The following is a 17,588-nucleotide window of genomic DNA, read 5'->3' on the forward strand; positions in this document are numbered from 1 at the left end:
GCTAAGGGCCAAAAAGGGAAAGTAACTTGTTCAAGGGTTATAAAACCTAAAAAAACTTGTGTTTTTTTTTAACTTGCATTGTTTCATATACACATCTTTTCTTTTGTGTACATTTCAATGAGTTTTGACAGATACGTTCACCTGTGTAACAACAGCCCAGTCAAGAGACAGATCATTTCCATTACTCCAGGAAGTTCTCTAGAAGTTTACACAATTCCTGAGAGACACTTTGGATGTTAGTCTATCTTTTTACAACTACACCTCCACATTACTTGCATTAAAAGGGAGATGGAAGTTAAGAGATAAGCAGTGTGAGAGCAGCAGCGTGAGAGCAGTAGTGTTCATAGCTCATGTAAATAGCTCATGGAGAGCCTAGTGATAAAGGTTGAAAAAGTAAAAACAAAACCTCAAAAACATACTTAGGCAAATTTAACTCTGTTCTTCTTCATAGTTCATGAGATTATTACTGTTTTGTAAACTAGTTCTACTTTTTAGTTTCATATTAATACTCATACACATTAAACTAATTTATTGAGTGCTTTCTATGTACCAGACACTATACTAGGCGTCTTCTATACACTCCCATTCAGTACACCAGTCATTTGAGATAATTACCATTTATTATTCCCATTTTACAAACAAAACTGAGGCCCAGAGAGCTTACACAGCTTCAGGATCTGCATCTAACTCTAAATTCAGAAACCAAATTCTTAACCCTGATGGTGTTCCATGTATCATTCTGTAATACTAAATTATATCTGGTACTTTGTTTTTTAGGAAGCAATAAATTTTGTATTGCCTAGTAAATATGTAATACCTTTCCAGTAGTTGACTTCAAATCTAGTCTCTATGTCTTTGCTTAGTATCTGCCATCGTATACACTAGGCAGTACGTAAAGATGAAAATATAATCTCAAGGAGTTCAGCATATTTGATGAATTGAAAAAAAACCATAGTATTTTCAGTTAAAAATCCTGGATTCACGGACTTCCCTGGTGGTCCCATGGTTAAGACTCCGTGCTTCCAGTGCAGGGGGCGCAGGTTCAATCCCTGGTCAGGGCACTAAGGTCCCACACGCTGTGGGGCATGGCCAAAAAGTGAAAAAAAAAAAAAAAAAACCCAAAAAATCCTGGATTCAATTTCTGAATTTTTTTTTGTCTTTTTGGTTTTTTTTAAAACTCTATGACCTTAGATCATATTGCTTCTGTTTCAGTTTCCCTGTCTGTAAAATAGAAGTAACTACTTCACAGGGTTGTTTAGAGGATCAAATGAGATAATATGTATAGGAGTAAAATTCTAAAGTGTGAAGTAAAATCTTACAGATTATTGTACTAATAATTACAATAAATTTGATTAATTCTATATGAGAGGCATTGGTTATGAAAGTGCTTGGGTACCTAAGGAGTAATTCATTTTACTGAAGAAAATGGTATGGGAGTAAACATAAACGGTTGGTTAGTAAACATTTTACAGAAGAAATGGCAGTCGAGATCAACAGATTAAAACACTGTTGGTGCTTAAAGAAGGAATAAGGTTAAGTTATCTTATTGTTTGTTGATTGAGATAACTTACTCCTCTTGTGTTTGATAAAGAGTCTGTTGCTATAATTTATAAATTAGATCTTGAATAAAGATTCTACCTGAAGGGACCCCTGAGATCTAGTTCAAATAATGCCATCCTTCCTTGTGTCCACAGGGTTTAGCTAAGCGTAGAACCTCCCAAGATACTCAAACAGGTCAGTGAATAAGAGAGAGAGAGACTATAAAGGAACAAATGAATGAGTAAAAAAAAACAAAGGAATGGGGGGTGGGGTGGGGTCTTGCAGCTTGGCCATAGTGAGTAGTCTCCTGACTGCTGGTCTTGCCCTGTTTTGGTTCACCACAGTTTATATATTACTATAATTTAAAATCTTACCTCACGAAGTTTAATGACCGTAGTCATAAACTGCCATGCTAAGTATTTAAATAAGGCTGATTTTTTAAAATCCCAATACTGTCTTTGTAAGATTTCTGGAAATAGCCTCCTTTTACTTGTATTTTTTCCTTCACCCTCCTCTGGAAATAGCCTCCTTTTAGAAAGTGAAATATTTGCTTCATACATTTTAAGGGGATATGACTATTAAAATAGATGCAGATAGGCTTATAATTTTCTTATTGTGCCTTGTATATGTCATTACACAAGTAATGTGAAAACAATTGAACTTGTAGCAACTAGCATGACATATAAATCTAGTTGTTTTTAAATGATTTTTTTTTTTAAATGGTTGCCAAAGAGCCAGACTGTCCTTAATATGTAATGCTACAGGAAACGCAATCAGGTTCTGAAGTGATCTGTAGTCGATTTTTTTTTCCCCAAGAAGTTCATTGCACTATGAGGAAATCATGTAGTGATATCAAGTACATCTTAGTCTACAGTGTATGAGTCTTACTGTATAAGCTTATGTTAGAACTGGATAGGATTTAGTGATTCTTGCCCTGAATGCATTGTTTAGCCAACAGCTCAGTGATGTGCAAAAGGGCATGCATGTGTTCTGAAACCAAAAAGGGCCAGGGATAGAATCCAGGTCTCTCAACACGTGGACCCCAGGGCTTTTTTCCATTTTTACCTTTGTTAAGAAAAATGACATTGCGTCTATATCAAGAAATGTTAAATGCCTTTTAGTTTTAATCCTTTTTTTAAAAAAATACATTAAAGTGACAGAAATGGAGTGATTTTTTGGGGTTACAGTGTGTGTGCACGGGAGTTGACTTTCAGTTTTTTGTTCTTTTTTTTAAGGGAGAACCTTGGCGTTGAATGACAAGGCAACAGTAAGCAGAGGCTTTAAATCCCTGCTTGTGTGCAAACCTTCACCAACACGTATTAATGGCTTTTAGGATTTATCAAATAGAGAAAGAGTTCATCTTAAAATGTCTGTATTTTGCCTATACTAATAAAGTTTCCATATATATGTTATTAGAACTACCTCCTTACTATCAGTGTTAGAGGATGTTGTAGATTTCAAAACAGATTCCATAACACTGGAATAAGATCCTGAAACAAAGAAGTTGAAAACTAGCCCAGAGGTCTACCTCTCAGGGTAATACTCAGGTAAAACGGAAGACTTAGTCATAGGTAGAGGACAGATGGATAGCTGCAGCAGGGATGATGAGATTTTTGTATTATTGGTAATAATAGCTTTCTGGTCTAATCCTCACACTAGAAATGTGATTCTCAGTGTGAGATCCCTAGACGAGCAGCATCAGCACCATCTGAGACTTGTTAGAAATACAAATTCTGGGGCCTGACCCAGACCCACTGAATCATTCATCCTAGGGTTGGGGCTCAGTATTCTGGTTTCACAAGGCTTCCAGGTGATTCTAATGCACAGTTAAATTTGAGAATCACTGCCCTAGAAAAATATAAACCTGTGAGTCTACCATTTGTAATCACTTAGAGGCTGGCACTACTTGGTTGGACCATATAAAATTACCCATAGTCTCCTGCTTTTGATTTACAAAAATGTCAAATTACCAAGTTTTAAAGAAAAGTCACCTTTTATTTTGGGCAGAGAGTTCAAACTGTAAAACTGATATTTCACTTAGGCCTCTCAATAACCAAAGTAGGAAAAAATTAAGGGCCCCAGTAAGAGACTAGAAGGTAAATGGAAGTATTTGAGCAACGTGTGTGTGCGCGCATGCGCACGCACACGCCCTGGGTAATTTCATCATAAGCCGTGACTCCTGAGTACCCGTCCACTTCCCCCGCCCCAGCTCTTTTGGCTTTCCTCTTCTATGGGAATATATATAGTCAGGAAGGAGGAATGGTCTTCCCACCCCCAGCCATTTTTTTTCTTGAGGGTTCAGAGTATTTCCGTTGCTATATACTTCATCAGCCCCTGTTCCTGCCCCCTAAGATTTTTACTAGGACCTGTGTTTAGATGTGCTGCCACTGAGTTGACTCTCTCCTGAGAGTCACAGCTGTTTCTGTTTCGAAGAGGAGCCTTTCTCTCCCTGTTATATGCATTTTAGTGAACTTTAGTAAACTTGACATAAACTGGTTTTAAGTGATTGGAACTACAAGATGGCTTTTCTCCATTATTTTCCTCAGACCATTTAATTAGTCCCCGCCCTCTTTTTAAAAAATAAACACTGAGCATTGTGCTAGGCTTTGCATTGCAGAAATGAATAAAACAGAAAAACCTTCATGAAGATCATAGTTTAGGTAAAAACACAGCTGTTCTGTGCACATAAAACTCAGTAGTAAAAGGCAGTAAATGAACGGAGGGTGATGGAGGTGGTAGGTGTATTTAATGGGAGCTGACTATGGCCATCAGTAACCAATTTCAGTTTTCTAAATGGGCATACTGTGTTATGTACTGCTTTCCCTCCTGCTTATAATGCTTCTTAAAAATAGAAGTCGTAATTATATTGCGATTCGTATTACATAAGAGTAAAAAGAAGAGGAAGTCACCTTCCCACCCCCAGTTCCACTTCCCACTGTAAATTGTGCCTGCTTTTAGTTCTAGACAGTATTGCCTACCTCTGTGAATGATAGTCTTATTTCTCTCCTCACTCCGTCAATCTCCCAATTATTATTCGTTGTTAAGGCTACATCATCAAGGTGTTTGCATTTTAATTTCTTTTTTGCTTTATTTGCAGACCAATTCTAAAAATTTTAAACCTGGAAATATTTATAATGTGATTATATAAATACTTACTATAGAACAAAGTAGGGTGGCCTCACAGAAAATGAAATGTAATCCTATGTACATAAAAACTTTACCAATGGAAAATTTTCTAAGTGTCAAATTGTAGTGAATTCTCCTAGTTTCTTTTTTAGTTTCCTTCTCTACTGAGACCTGTTCAATTCTGTTGTTTTTTCAAGCCCATGGTTTCTTTCTTTAGGGTTCATTTTCATTTGGTTAGAGCTGTGGTCTTCAAAACGAAGCATCCACATAAACGGGTTACACAAGATAATTTGGGGGGGTGTCAGAATATATTAAAAATTAAATTATTTAATTTTATCTGATTATTTTAAATTTTAATTTTGATATGCTTTATAATATACATAAATATATTAGTATAATAATATGTTAGTTTATAAATAGACATGCATACTGAGAGCAAATGGTTTTTTACTCATAAAGGCATGTCATACAAAAAAGTTTGGAGTTCATTGGGTTCATTGAGTAATTTTCAATATAGAATGGCAGACTTTTAAAGTATTTGCTGTCTGAAAATGTCCTTTCTTCAGCTTGCATTCCTGAAGAATTTTGAGGATGAAATTCTAAATTCAAAATTTTTCTTAAAAACCTTAAAAGCATTTCTCCTTATATCTTAACAGCATTTAGATTTCAGTGTGACTGGTTCCTTTGTAGATAACGTGAGAAGTTTTAGGATTTTCTCTTTTTTGGTGGAACTTTGAAATTTTGCCAGGATGTGCCTAGGTATAGATCTTTTTTCACTAAGTATTCTTGGTACTTGGTGAGGCCTGACTGGGAACTTGTGTCTTCCTTCAGATCGTGGAAATAGTCTGTTTTTTTCTCTTGATATAGCTCTGTTATTTCTGTCTTAATCCCCTTCAGGAGCATTTAATGGCTCTCCTGTTGGAATATTGGATCTCTTCTGTCTGACCTCCAGGTCCCTAACTTCTCTTATTTCCTATATTCTTTGTGTATTTAGTTTGTGTCTTCAAAAGTAGTCTTTATCTTTTATTCTCCATTAATTATAAACATTTTATTGTTTATCTTACCCATTGGAATTATCATTTATATATATATATATATATATTTTTTTTAATATTTATTATTTTTGGCTGCGTCAGGTCTTAGTTGTGGCACACGGGCTCTTCGTTGCAGTGTGCAGGCTTTTCTCTAGTTGTGGAGTGCAGGCTTCTCTGTAGTTGTGGCACACGGGCTCCACAGCGTGTGGGCTCAGTAGTTGGGACGCTTGGGCTCTCTAGTTGTGGCACGTGGGCTTAGTTGCCCCGCAGCATGTGGGATCGTAGTTCCCTGACCAGGGATTGGACCTGCGTCCCCTGCGTTGGAAGGCGGATTCTTAACCACTGGACCACCAGAGAAGTCCCCCATTTATATTTTTAATTAACAAGAATTCTTGTTTTCTGACCACTTGTTCAAAGCAGCTTATTCCTGTTTTATTTAAGTGTACCATTCTGTCCCCTGCATTGTTTCCATTTCTACCAGGGTTATTTTGTTTTATTTTGTTTTATTTTACAGTTTTGGACCTTTTCCCAGTTGTCTGTTGTGATTTTCTCCTTTAAGTTTCTCTGCTGACTTGTTCCTATCTAATTGATTTCTCTGCTAATTTGTTCCCATTTATCTGCCTTAAAATTCTCAAAATATCTGATCCACCAATATCATCCTTTTGTACTTTCCAGCCCTGTTATGACTTCATTCTTTTGCAAAAATTTGTTTTCATCTCGTTGGTATGTTGGGAAATAAAAAAGACAGATAAATGTGCTCACTTGACTGCCTTGAACTATGTACTGCTTTCAAAGTTCCATCTTTGGTACAATATCTGATCCAGACATCTAGAAATTATAAAGTTGATAGAAGGCCATATAATCTGTCACATGACTTTGGAAGAGAGTATGAAACCCCTTTGTTTGTTTGTTTTGGTTTTTGTTGTTTTTTTCTGTTAATAACATGCTAGAAAGGTTGTCTTTAAGAATTTATTATAAGCTTAGGCTGAATCCAGGCAGGCAGGCAGACATTGCCAAATTTTAGCATTATATTCCTGGGCAGATTATGTAGCCTTTTTGCACTCTAGTTTACTCCCCTATAACATTGGCAGAAGCAGCGATTACTCTCCTCATAGAGTTATTCTGGGAATCAAATTAGATAAATACTTAGGCCTGGCATATAGAAAGCCTTTACAAAATATTTATTCTTGATATTGTTAGATTGCTTCTATTCAGGAAAAAGTTACACATTTTAGATAACTCTTTCCTTATAGAACAGATAAGTTTCTGTAAAGTTGGCTATGAAGTTGATTATTATAAAATAAATTTTCACAATGATTCTCTGTATAATACTGAAAATGCATTTGCAGAGAAAACTTCCTCAGTTCCATGAGTTGAAAACCTTGGATGAAGAAGTCTGTTTGTGACTTGCTGGAACCAGTAGCAAACATACTTGCAGTAACTGCTAGAGATTTTTGTTCCCTCTTAGTAAGCACCTACTGGAATAGTAATAGGGTTCTTTGCATGACTGGACTCAGGAAGCTAATAACACTCTTCTCATTGTGTCATTTTTCTGTGTGTGTACTTCTGTAAAGTTATAATAAATATGTATATTTTTATGGTCTTCTTGAATGTGATGATAATTCCACGTCCTCTCCTACCCCCAAACTCTTAAATTGTCCAGAAATGCAGCTTCTTATTGTCTCTACATGAATCACCTTTATCATTGACTTTAAGTCTGTTTTCTAAACTACAAACCTTGATATCCATAATTCCTCAAAACCTTGTCACTTATACCTCTGCTCTTCTGACTTCATTCTCATTGCTGTATGATATTTCACTATATGAACGTACCATAGTTTATCCATTCTATTACTTAGGAATAACTGGGTAGTTTTCAGTTTTTCACAATCACAAGAGCTTTACTGCTTTATTTTTATATTTATATCTAGAGCCCATCAATGAACAATCTTGTACACATATTTTGAAGAACATATGAATGTATGCTTCTGGCTGTATACCCAGGAGTGGAATTGATGGGTTTCAAGGTATTCAATTGTTTGGCTTTAATAGATATTGCAAACAGTTTTCCAAAGTGGCTAGACTAATTTATACTTTCACCATCAGTGTAATTTTAGAGATTCATTTCTCCCCTCTGGCAACATGTATTGTCTTTTTTAATTTTAATTTTAGCCATCCTGTTGTGTGAGTAGTGGTTATCACACTGTTGTCTTAATATATTTGTCTGATGACTAATGAAGTTGAACACCTTTTCATATGTTGACTGACCTTTTGGATATCTTTTTTTTTTTTTTTTTACTTTTTATGCAGTATTTAAGTCTTTGGCCAATTTTTCTGTTCAATTCCCTGCATTTTTTATAATAATTTATAGGAATTCTCTGTATACTCTGGATATAAGCCCTGTATCAGATCCCTGTATTGCAGATATCTTTTTCTACCCTGTGTCCTGCTTAAGAAATACTTGCCTACCCCAGAGTTGTAAAGATATTCTCCCATTCCCCGCCACCCCAAGTTTTATTGCTTTACTTTCATATTTATATCTGAACTATATCTGGAATTGATCATTGTATATGATGTGAGGTAGGAGTCAAGATTTTATTTTTCTATATGACCGTCCATTTGACCCAGGACCATAAAGACCATCATTTCTGTACTGCATTTCATTATTTGTCATAAATGTGCTCAATATGTGTACATCTGTTTCCAGATTCTGTTTTCTTCCATTGGTCAGTTTCTCTTAATTTTTTCACCAGTACCACTCTGTCTTAATTTTAATAGCTATATTTTAAGTCTTGAAATTTTATACTTATTTTTTATACTTAAGTCTTGATGTCATACACTTGACGTACTTATAGTCCTTTAGCTTTGTTGTTCTTCCATAATGCTTTTGCATATCCATATAAATTTTAGAATTCATCTATCAGTTTCCACAAAAAGCAAAATTGTGATTTTGATAGTGATTGCACTGAATTTATATGTCAGTCTGGGGAGAATTCTTTATAAGATTTATTTTACATTTCATGAACCATGGCATATTTCTTTTTACTTTTCTCTCAGTACCATTTTGTAGTTTTCAGTATAGAGTTTGTGAGCATCTTTCATTAGATTTACTTCTAGGAAAAGTAGATTTTTAAATTATATTATAAATGGTATCTTTTAAATATTCTATTTTCTAATTGTTGCTAACATATAGAAATACAATAGATTTTTATATGTTATACAGCAACTTGTGCAAAATTCCTTGTTAATTCTGTTAGTTTGTACACAATCATGTGTATTATCTGGGAATGATGATGATTTTCTTTTTTCTTTTCCAATTCTTATGCCTTTATTTTTTTCCTGCTTTAAGGTACTGCCTGGGACTTCAAGTGCAGTGTTGAGTGAAAGGCTGATAGTGGTCTTTCTTGTCTCATCTCACCTGGAACTCTTACTGTAGGGGTGTGGGTATGAGTTTTAAGATACTTTTTGTAAAATTAAAGAAGTTCTTTTTTTTTTGGAAGTTCTCTTTTATTTGCAGCTTTTTAAAGAGTTTTTATCCCAAATGGGTATTAAATTTTATCAAATGCTTTTTCTGCATCTGTCAGGGTGATCTGTTTCCCCCCTTTTTTGGTTAATAGAAAAAACTAATAGATTCTGATGTTAATCACCCTTGCATTACTCAACTAAAACTTCATTGGTCATGAAATATACTTTTTATGCAATCCTAGGTTTGACTTGCTATTAGTTTGCTTAGGATTTTTATATGTATGTTCACGAGACAGACTTTCCTATATCTTTCCTTCTTGTAATGTGCTTGACAGGTTTTGGTGTAAAAGTTACACTGGTTTCATCAGACAAAGCTGGGAAGTTTGTTTTTGTTTTCCATTTTGTGGAAGAGCTTGTGCAGTGAAACCATTCCTATAAGTTTTCCTTGTGGGAGGGTTTTTAATAAAGTTTAATAAAAACAGGACTTTATAATTTTCTCTTTCATATTGTATGTCAGTTTTGGAAAGTGATTTTTTTCAGGTAATTTTCTCATTTTACTTAAATTATCAATTAAGTTGGTGTAACGTTTTCATGATAGCCTCATTATCCTTCACAGCATCATTTTAGGTGTTGTAAATTTGTGTCCTCTCTCGTTTCCCTTGATTAGTCTAAAGCTATCGATTTTATTATTTTTTTCAAAAATAATACAAAGCATTTGGCTTTGCATTTTTTTCTGTTGTCTGTTGTACATTTTTTTTCCTAGTCATTGCTTTCTGCTCATACTTTTATTATTTCTTCTACTTTCTTTGGGTTTGATGTACTCTTTTCTAGCTTCCTTAGATGGAAGCTTGTCATTGATTTTCAGCCTTCCTTATCTGATATATGCATGAAAGGTATAAATTTCCTAAGCATTGATATAACTACATCTTACAAGTTTGGAAATTTCTTATCTTTAATATTCAGTTCAAAATGTTTTCTAATTCTCATTGTGATTTCTTTTTTCACCCATAGATTTAGAAAGCTATTATTTAATTTTTGGAGATTAGGTATTTTCTACTTATCTTTTTGCTTATTGATTTTTAACTTAATCCCACTGTGATTAAGGTTTATACTCTGAATGATTTCAATGACCAGTATTTGTTTGTAAGGCTTTCTTTATCTTGCAGTAATATGGTCAGTTTTGGCAAATGATTCCTGTGCCATTGAAAATAATTTGCATTCTTTTGCTGTTGGGTGCCATATCTCTCCCCTCAACTCCTGCCTCTCTCCCTCCCTCTGGCCCCTCATATATATATATGAATATGGGTATGTATATTTACCTATATATGTCATTAAGATTGTTCTTTAACTTACTGAGAGAAGTGAATTAAAGTCTCCCACTGTGATTTTTGGAATCATCCTATTGCATACAGACACGTTTAGTATTATATTTTTATGATTGACCTTTTTTCTCATTTTATTATTTTCCTTTTTATGTCTCTGAGTGCTTCTTGCTTTAAAATTTATTTTAAATTTTAAATTTAGCTAATATAGCTGTACCTGCTTTGTTTTGGATAGGATTTGTCAGCTATATATTTTCTCATTATTTGTAACCTAAACCTTTCTTTTACCCTTATACAGGCACAATTTTATTGCATTTTGCTTTATTGTGCTTCACAGATAATGTGTCTTTACAAATTGAAGGTTTGTGGCAATGCTGTGTTGTCAGATGATGGTCAGCATTTTTAGCAAGAAAATATTTTTTAATTTATGTACATTTTTTTAGACATAATGCTACTGCACACTTAGTAAACTATAGTATAGTGTAAACATAACTTGTATATGCACTGGGAAATAAAAAAATTCATGTGAGTCACTTTACTGCATTATTCACTTTATTTCAGGGGTCTGGAACTGAACCTGCAGTATCTCCGAGGTATGCCTATATTTAAGTCTTCTCCAAACTTAAATACAGTTGACCCCTGAACAAAGTGAGGGTTAGGGGCACCAACCCCCCATGCAATTGAAAATTTGCATATAACTTTATAGTCGGCCTCCATATCTGTAGTTCCTTTGTATCTACCGTTCTGAATCTGAGGATTCAACCAATTGCCCCTCATACAGTACTGTAGTATTTATTGAAAAAATCGGCATATAAGTGGACCCACAGGGTTCAAACCCATGTTGTTCAAGGGTCAGCTGTAGTTGCATTTTTTTCCCCTTATACAGCTTCCCATAATGTTAATACCGTATTAAAACCCATATTAAATAGCAATTAAATGTAAACACCTTGTTATTATATTAAATAATATAACACTATTAAACTTACTGAAACCAAGAAATTAACATTGGTATAATACTGTTAAATGAAGACTTGAATCAGATTTTTACCAATTTTCCTACTACTATTTTTTTTTTTTTTTTTACTATTCCAAGATCTGACACTGCACTTAGTTGTTATGTCTTTGGGATTTGTTTACTTAACCCAGTCTGATAATGGGAGTATATAGCCTATCTAAATATAAATACTTTTTTATATATTTATATCATCTACCATCTTACTATTTTCTGTATTTCCCTCTCCTTTTTTTGTTTATCTATTATAATTTGTTATGCTGTCTCATTTTTCTTTTAGTGTTTACCCTAGTGATTACAGTGTTTCATTGAGTTATATTGCCACTTCCCCAAGAATGCTAGAATCTTAGAACACTTTTTTTGTTTGTTAAGAACGCTTTTTATTACATTTACCCCCCCATGCCTTTTACATTATTGTTGTCATGCATTTTAATTGTACATATATTTAAGCCCCACCAGACATTACAGTTTTTGTTTTATTGATGAATTTTGGAAAGTTCTCAGTTATATTTTCAAATGTTGCAACTTCACTCACATACGTTAGACTTTCACTGTGTGTCACATTTGTCCTAGGTTCTTTTTGCATTTTCCATATTTTTTTTCTGCTTCAGTACAAATGTCTTTTATTGACCTTTTAAAAAGATTTCTTTTCCTATCTTTTGCTGTTAAACTTACATATTAAGTTGTTAATTTCAATTGTTTTTTAGTTCTAGGGTTTCCACTTGATTCTTTCTTAAGGACTTAAATTCTTTTTTTTTTTTTTTTTTATAAATTTATTTATTTATTTTTGGCTGTGTTGGGTCTTCGTTTCTGTGCGAGGGCTTTCTCTAGTTGGCGGCAAGTGGGGGCCACTCTTCATCGCGGTGCACGGGTCTCTCACTATCGCGGCTTCTCTTGCTCCAGGCGCGGAGGCTCAGTAGTTGTGGCTCATGGGCGCAGCCGCTCCGCGGCATGTGGGATCTTCCCAGACCAGGGCTCGAACCCGTGTCCCCTGCATTGGCAGGCAGATTCTCAACCACTGCGCCACCAGGGAAGCCCAGGACTTAAATTCTTGATAAAACTCTTTTTCATCTAGTTTTCCCCATCTTTTCCTCTGTTCTACAACATATTATTCACAGTTATTCTGAAAATTTTGTCTTCTGACTTCTGAATGTCTGAAGGTTCTGTGCATCTGTGTCAGTTGCCTGGTTTTTTTCCTCCTAGTTTTAGGTCATGTTTATCTGTCTTTTGGCAGCTTGTAGTATTAATTAATTACTAGCCATTATGAAAATTGTAAAGGTTCCAGATGATATCTTCTTTCGTAGAGTGTTCATCCTTTCCCCTCTTAGATATAAAGCAGAGGGGCTGATAACTTTGAGCTAGTCAGGTACTGACATCAATCAAGACCAAATTAAGGCAGTTTGTACGTATGGTTTGTTCTTCTCCTGTAGCTTAGCTTTCCAAGCCTTCCAAATAAGAGCCTGGTGTTCTTACTTGGGCCCCTCTCTCTGGCAGACACTGAACTCTAATCCTTGTCTTCTCAGCAATATGAGATATTTGAAAACTTTGCTGTGCTCTTTGAAGGCTTCTTGGCTTTCTGCTCCTTGCAGGGTCAGCATTCAGCAGAAATCTTAAAGGGCACTTTTTCATCAGGATCTTAGCCCCTCAGATACCTACTTTTATCTTCTACCCCATGGGGCCAACAAAATCATTCCTGATATTTCTGCCTCTTGGCAGCAGCCCTCAGCTTGGACAAAACGAAGCCCGGATTCTCACTCTACATTGTGGCTAGAATCAGCGAACGCTCTTAGAGAAAAGGTATTTGTAGTCTATCAGCTTACCTTTCGATTTTTCCCTCTTCTCTGGAATCTTGGAACCCACTGTCCTGATTGCTTGAGTAGCTCTAAATGCCTTTAAACAGATAGTTACTTTATTTTTATCCAGGTTTTTCTGCACAGCAGAACTTAGTTCACTTGCCAGCGATTTCATCATACTCAGAAGCGGGAGACCCCATGATAGCCTCTAAGTACTCTTTTTGTATACGTTAATTATCTTGGTTATTACCAGCCTTACCACCACTGCCCAAATTATTTGTCTTCAGATGTTACCTGTGAAGTTTTCCTTGCTATGTGTCTATTCTAATAATCACATTGTGCTAAGTGTAAGCACTTTATTTAATTATTTATTTATATATATATATATATATATAAAATTTCATGTTATCCACTCACCAACCATAGGGAAATTAGGTACTATAATCTTTTAATAGGCAAAGGAAAGGCCCAGTATCTAAAAGATTACAGAATGCATGACAAAACAATGATTCACATTGGTCTCTATATAGAGCCCTTGCTATTAAGAGCTGTGCTGCAGTTTGTGATCTCCCTATAATTTGCTTCCTTTAGAATCCAGCCCAGGGACCATCTTCAGGACATCCTTCCTGTCCTGAAAGTGCTTCATTATTACTCTGGTACATTCCTCTATCATATTACCATATTGAAAGTAATCTAGAATGTATCTATCTCTCCTACTATATTATAGTCTTCCCCAAAGCAGGGACTATATATATTATTCATCTTTGTAGTACTTCAGGGTCCATTAGTGTGCACGATATATCTAAGCATATAATAAATGTTTATTGCACTTCCATGAAGTCGTCATATGCTTTTTTTTTTTTTAAGGGACATTTATTTATTTATTTATTTTGGCTGCGTTGGGTCTTCGTTGCTGCACGTGGGCTTTCTCTAGTTGTGGCAAGTGGGGGCTACTCTGTTGCGGTGCACAGGCTTCTCATTGCAGTGGCTTGTTTTGTTGTGGAGCATGGGCTCTAGGCACATGGGCTTCAGTAGTTGTGGCACGTGGGCTCAGTAGTTGTGGCACAGGCTCTAGAGTGCTCGCTCAGTAGTTGTAGCGCATGGGCTTAGTTGCTCCACGGCATGTGGAATCTTCCCGGACCAGAGATCAAACCCGTGTCCCCTGCGTTGGCAGGTGGATTCTTTACCACTGCGCCACCAGGGAAGTCCCCATATGCTTAATTTAAAGAGATTTAAGAAGCTTATGATACATAAGCTTATCATAAGCTTATGATACATGTATTGTTATTATTTTATTATCTTTATTCTTCCTGATAAGTCTTAGCAAAACTGTTGAACATTATATATTATTATATATTAAGTTACATACTAACTTATTTCATTATGTAATTATAGTCGATATATATAAAATTGCCTTGACCTCAGACAGTATTTTCAGTTATAACTTCATGAAGCAGTTCGATAACTTTTAGGATAAATATGGTAGTATTTCACAGTTGCAGCGTGATTTACATTTTGTTAGTTGAAGAATTAATACACAAAAATGTTATGATTAACATCACATTTGGTTAAGATAGCTCCTAGAAGACTTGTGCTGATTACAGATGACAGTACAAAAGAGGTACCTCGTAAATATGCTAGTCACATTTTATAACTGGATAGAATTTCGATAATATTCTTCAGACAGTATGAGTTTAAGGAAAAAAACCTGAACTTTGTTGGATAATTCATATATTCCATTAGTCTGGAAGCTTGATAGCTAACACACTAGGAATACTACACAGCTGTTGAAAATGTCTCTCGAGAGTTATTAAAAATAATCTCTTTAGTACTTTATTCTCTAATAGTGGCTAATTTAGTCTCAACAGTTACAGAAGAGACTTTATAATTACTTCCATTATTTTTAATGACAAAAGAAATATGTGTGTATATGTAGATATGGACATGTATGTGCATATTTTTTTTAAATGAGGTAAAATTCATATAACATAAAACTCACCATTTTAACAGTTGTGTTTGTTTTTAATATTTATTTATTTGGTTGCACCAGGTCTTAGTTGTGGCTCACGGGGTCCTTAGTTGCGGCAAGTGGGCTCCTTGGGTGTGGCTCGCCAGCTCCTTAGTTGCAGCACACAGGCTCTTTAGTTGCAGCGTGTGAACTCTTAGTTGCAGCCTGCATGTGGGATCTAGTTCCCTGACCAGAGATCAAACCCGGGTCCCCTGCATTGGGAGCTCGGCGTCTTACCCACTGTGCTACTAGGGAAGTCCCAAAATATTTATTTATTTATTTATTTATTTATGGCTGTGCCGGGTCTTATTTGTGGCATGCGGGATCTTCATTGCAGCATGTGGGCTCTTAGTTGCAGCATGCAGACTTCTTAGTTGCAGCATGCATGTGGGATCTAGTTCCCCAACCAGGGATTGAACTCGGGTCCCCTGCTTTGGGAGTGCGGAGTCTTACCCACTGGACCACCAGGGAAGTCCTTTAACAGTTTTAAAGTATACAGTTGATTGGTGTTTATAGTACATTCACAGTATTGTGTAACCAGCACCACTATCTAGTTCCAGAATATTTTTATTACTCCAAAAGGAAACCCCATACCCACTGAGCAGTCACTCCCCATGTCTCACCCTCCCTCTAGCCCCTGGCAACCACTAATCTGCTTTCTGTCCATATGTCATATCATATTCTGGATTTTTCATGTAAATGAAATCATACAGTGTGTGGCCTTTTGTGTTTGGCTTTTTTCATTAAGCATGATATTTTGAGGTTCATCCATGTTATAGCACATACTTCATTACTTTTTCTGGCTATATGATATTCCATTGCATGGATATACATTTTGTTTATCAGTTCATCAGTTGATGATTTGGATTATTAGCCAATAAACTTTTGGCTATTGTGAATAGTGCTGCTGTGGACATCGATGTGCAAGTTTTTGTTCAAACACCTGTCTTCTGTTATTTTGGATGTATAATTAGGAATGGAATTACTTTTTGAGGAACTGCCAAATATACCACAGCAGCTGAAATGAACCATTTTGTTTCCACCAGCAATATGCAAGGTTTCTAATTCCTCCACATTCTCACCAATGCTGGTAATTTTCCATTTTTTAATTATAGCGTAACCATCCTAGTGACTATTTTTTCCTTATCTTTGGCTTTCATCATTTTTACTGTGATGTGTCTATGGATCTCTTTGCGTGTATCCTACGTGGATTTAGTTGAGCTCCCTAAATATGTATATATTGTTGTTTTTCAATAAATTTGGGAAGTTTTCAGCGTTTCTTAGAATATTTTTTTCTTCTCCATTTTGTCTTTTTTTTCCCATTATATGTATTTCAGTGTACTTAATAGGGTCCCACACTTCTCTTAGGCTCTGTTTATATTTCTTCATTCTTTCATCTATGGATTGCATAATCTCTATTGATCTCTCAGCAGTTTCAGTAATTCTTCTACCAGTTCATATCTGCTGTATATGAACATGGCCCCTTATGTCATTCTTCCATTTCAATTATTGTACTTTTCAAGTCCAGAGTTTCCTTTAAAAAAAAGTAATAATAATTTTTACCTCTACATTGATATGCTCTATTTTTTGTGACATTGTCAACATACTTTACTTATTTAATCACGGTTTCCTTTAGTTCTTTACACATGTATACAGCATCTCCTACATAGACAGGTTTTGTTACCTACTTTTTTCCCATTATATGGGTCATGCTTTCTTGTTTCTTTGCATGTTTTTTGCAAAGAAAATCTGCATAATTTTATGTTTGAAACTGGACATTTTATATAATGTTAGAAATTCTTGGAGCTGGTTTCTCCCTTCCAGTGCATATTATTGTTACTTGCTTGTTTATTTGTTCAGTGACTTGCAGGGTTATTTTAGTGGAGTCTGTTTTCCTCTCCTTCCATCCACCCCACTCCCCCACCCCACCCCCCAACACATACACACACACGCACACATGTGCGCACACACACACAGCCTCTGATGTTACTTCTCTAGGGTTATAGCCCTACGTTTTCCAACGGTTAATGCTGGGATGACAATGGTATTGGCAGGGTTCTTGACTATCTCTTTCCCTGACAACTTAGAACTCTTAGGATCCACTAATCTAAGGCTAATTGCGCTATAATTTTTAGCAATGGCCTGAGGCATTAATTGCTGCACATACTAATCAAATTTGAGTTCCTTTGGAGGAAAAGTTTCCTAAATCAGTGCTTGAGATATGTTCTGACCCCAGGAATGCTCCTCCTAGTTGTTTCCATTGCTCTCTGGCAAACAAACCCGCCTACA

General features: G+C 35.6%; 1 protein-coding gene across 5 annotated transcripts in view; it reads left to right on the forward strand.

Moving 5' to 3' along the window:
* The window catches only part of SPOPL (speckle type BTB/POZ protein like), a 61,101-nt gene that overhangs the window by 14,743 nt on the left and 28,770 nt on the right, over positions 1-17,588 (forward strand). For 3 of the 5 annotated variants that reach the window (XM_059927766.1, XM_059927770.1, XM_059927768.1), the window contains one exon: positions 11,048-11,079. The exons of the other annotated variants lie outside the window; for them this stretch is intronic. The gene's annotated coding sequence lies outside the window, so the exon portion shown is untranslated. The remainder of the gene's footprint in view (positions 1-11,047; positions 11,080-17,588) is intronic. 5 annotated transcript variants of the gene reach the window in all.

This window comes from Balaenoptera ricei, chromosome 7, assembly GCF_028023285.1.
Source record: "Balaenoptera ricei isolate mBalRic1 chromosome 7, mBalRic1.hap2, whole genome shotgun sequence".
Classification (NCBI taxonomy): domain Eukaryota; kingdom Metazoa; phylum Chordata; class Mammalia; order Artiodactyla; family Balaenopteridae; genus Balaenoptera; species Balaenoptera ricei.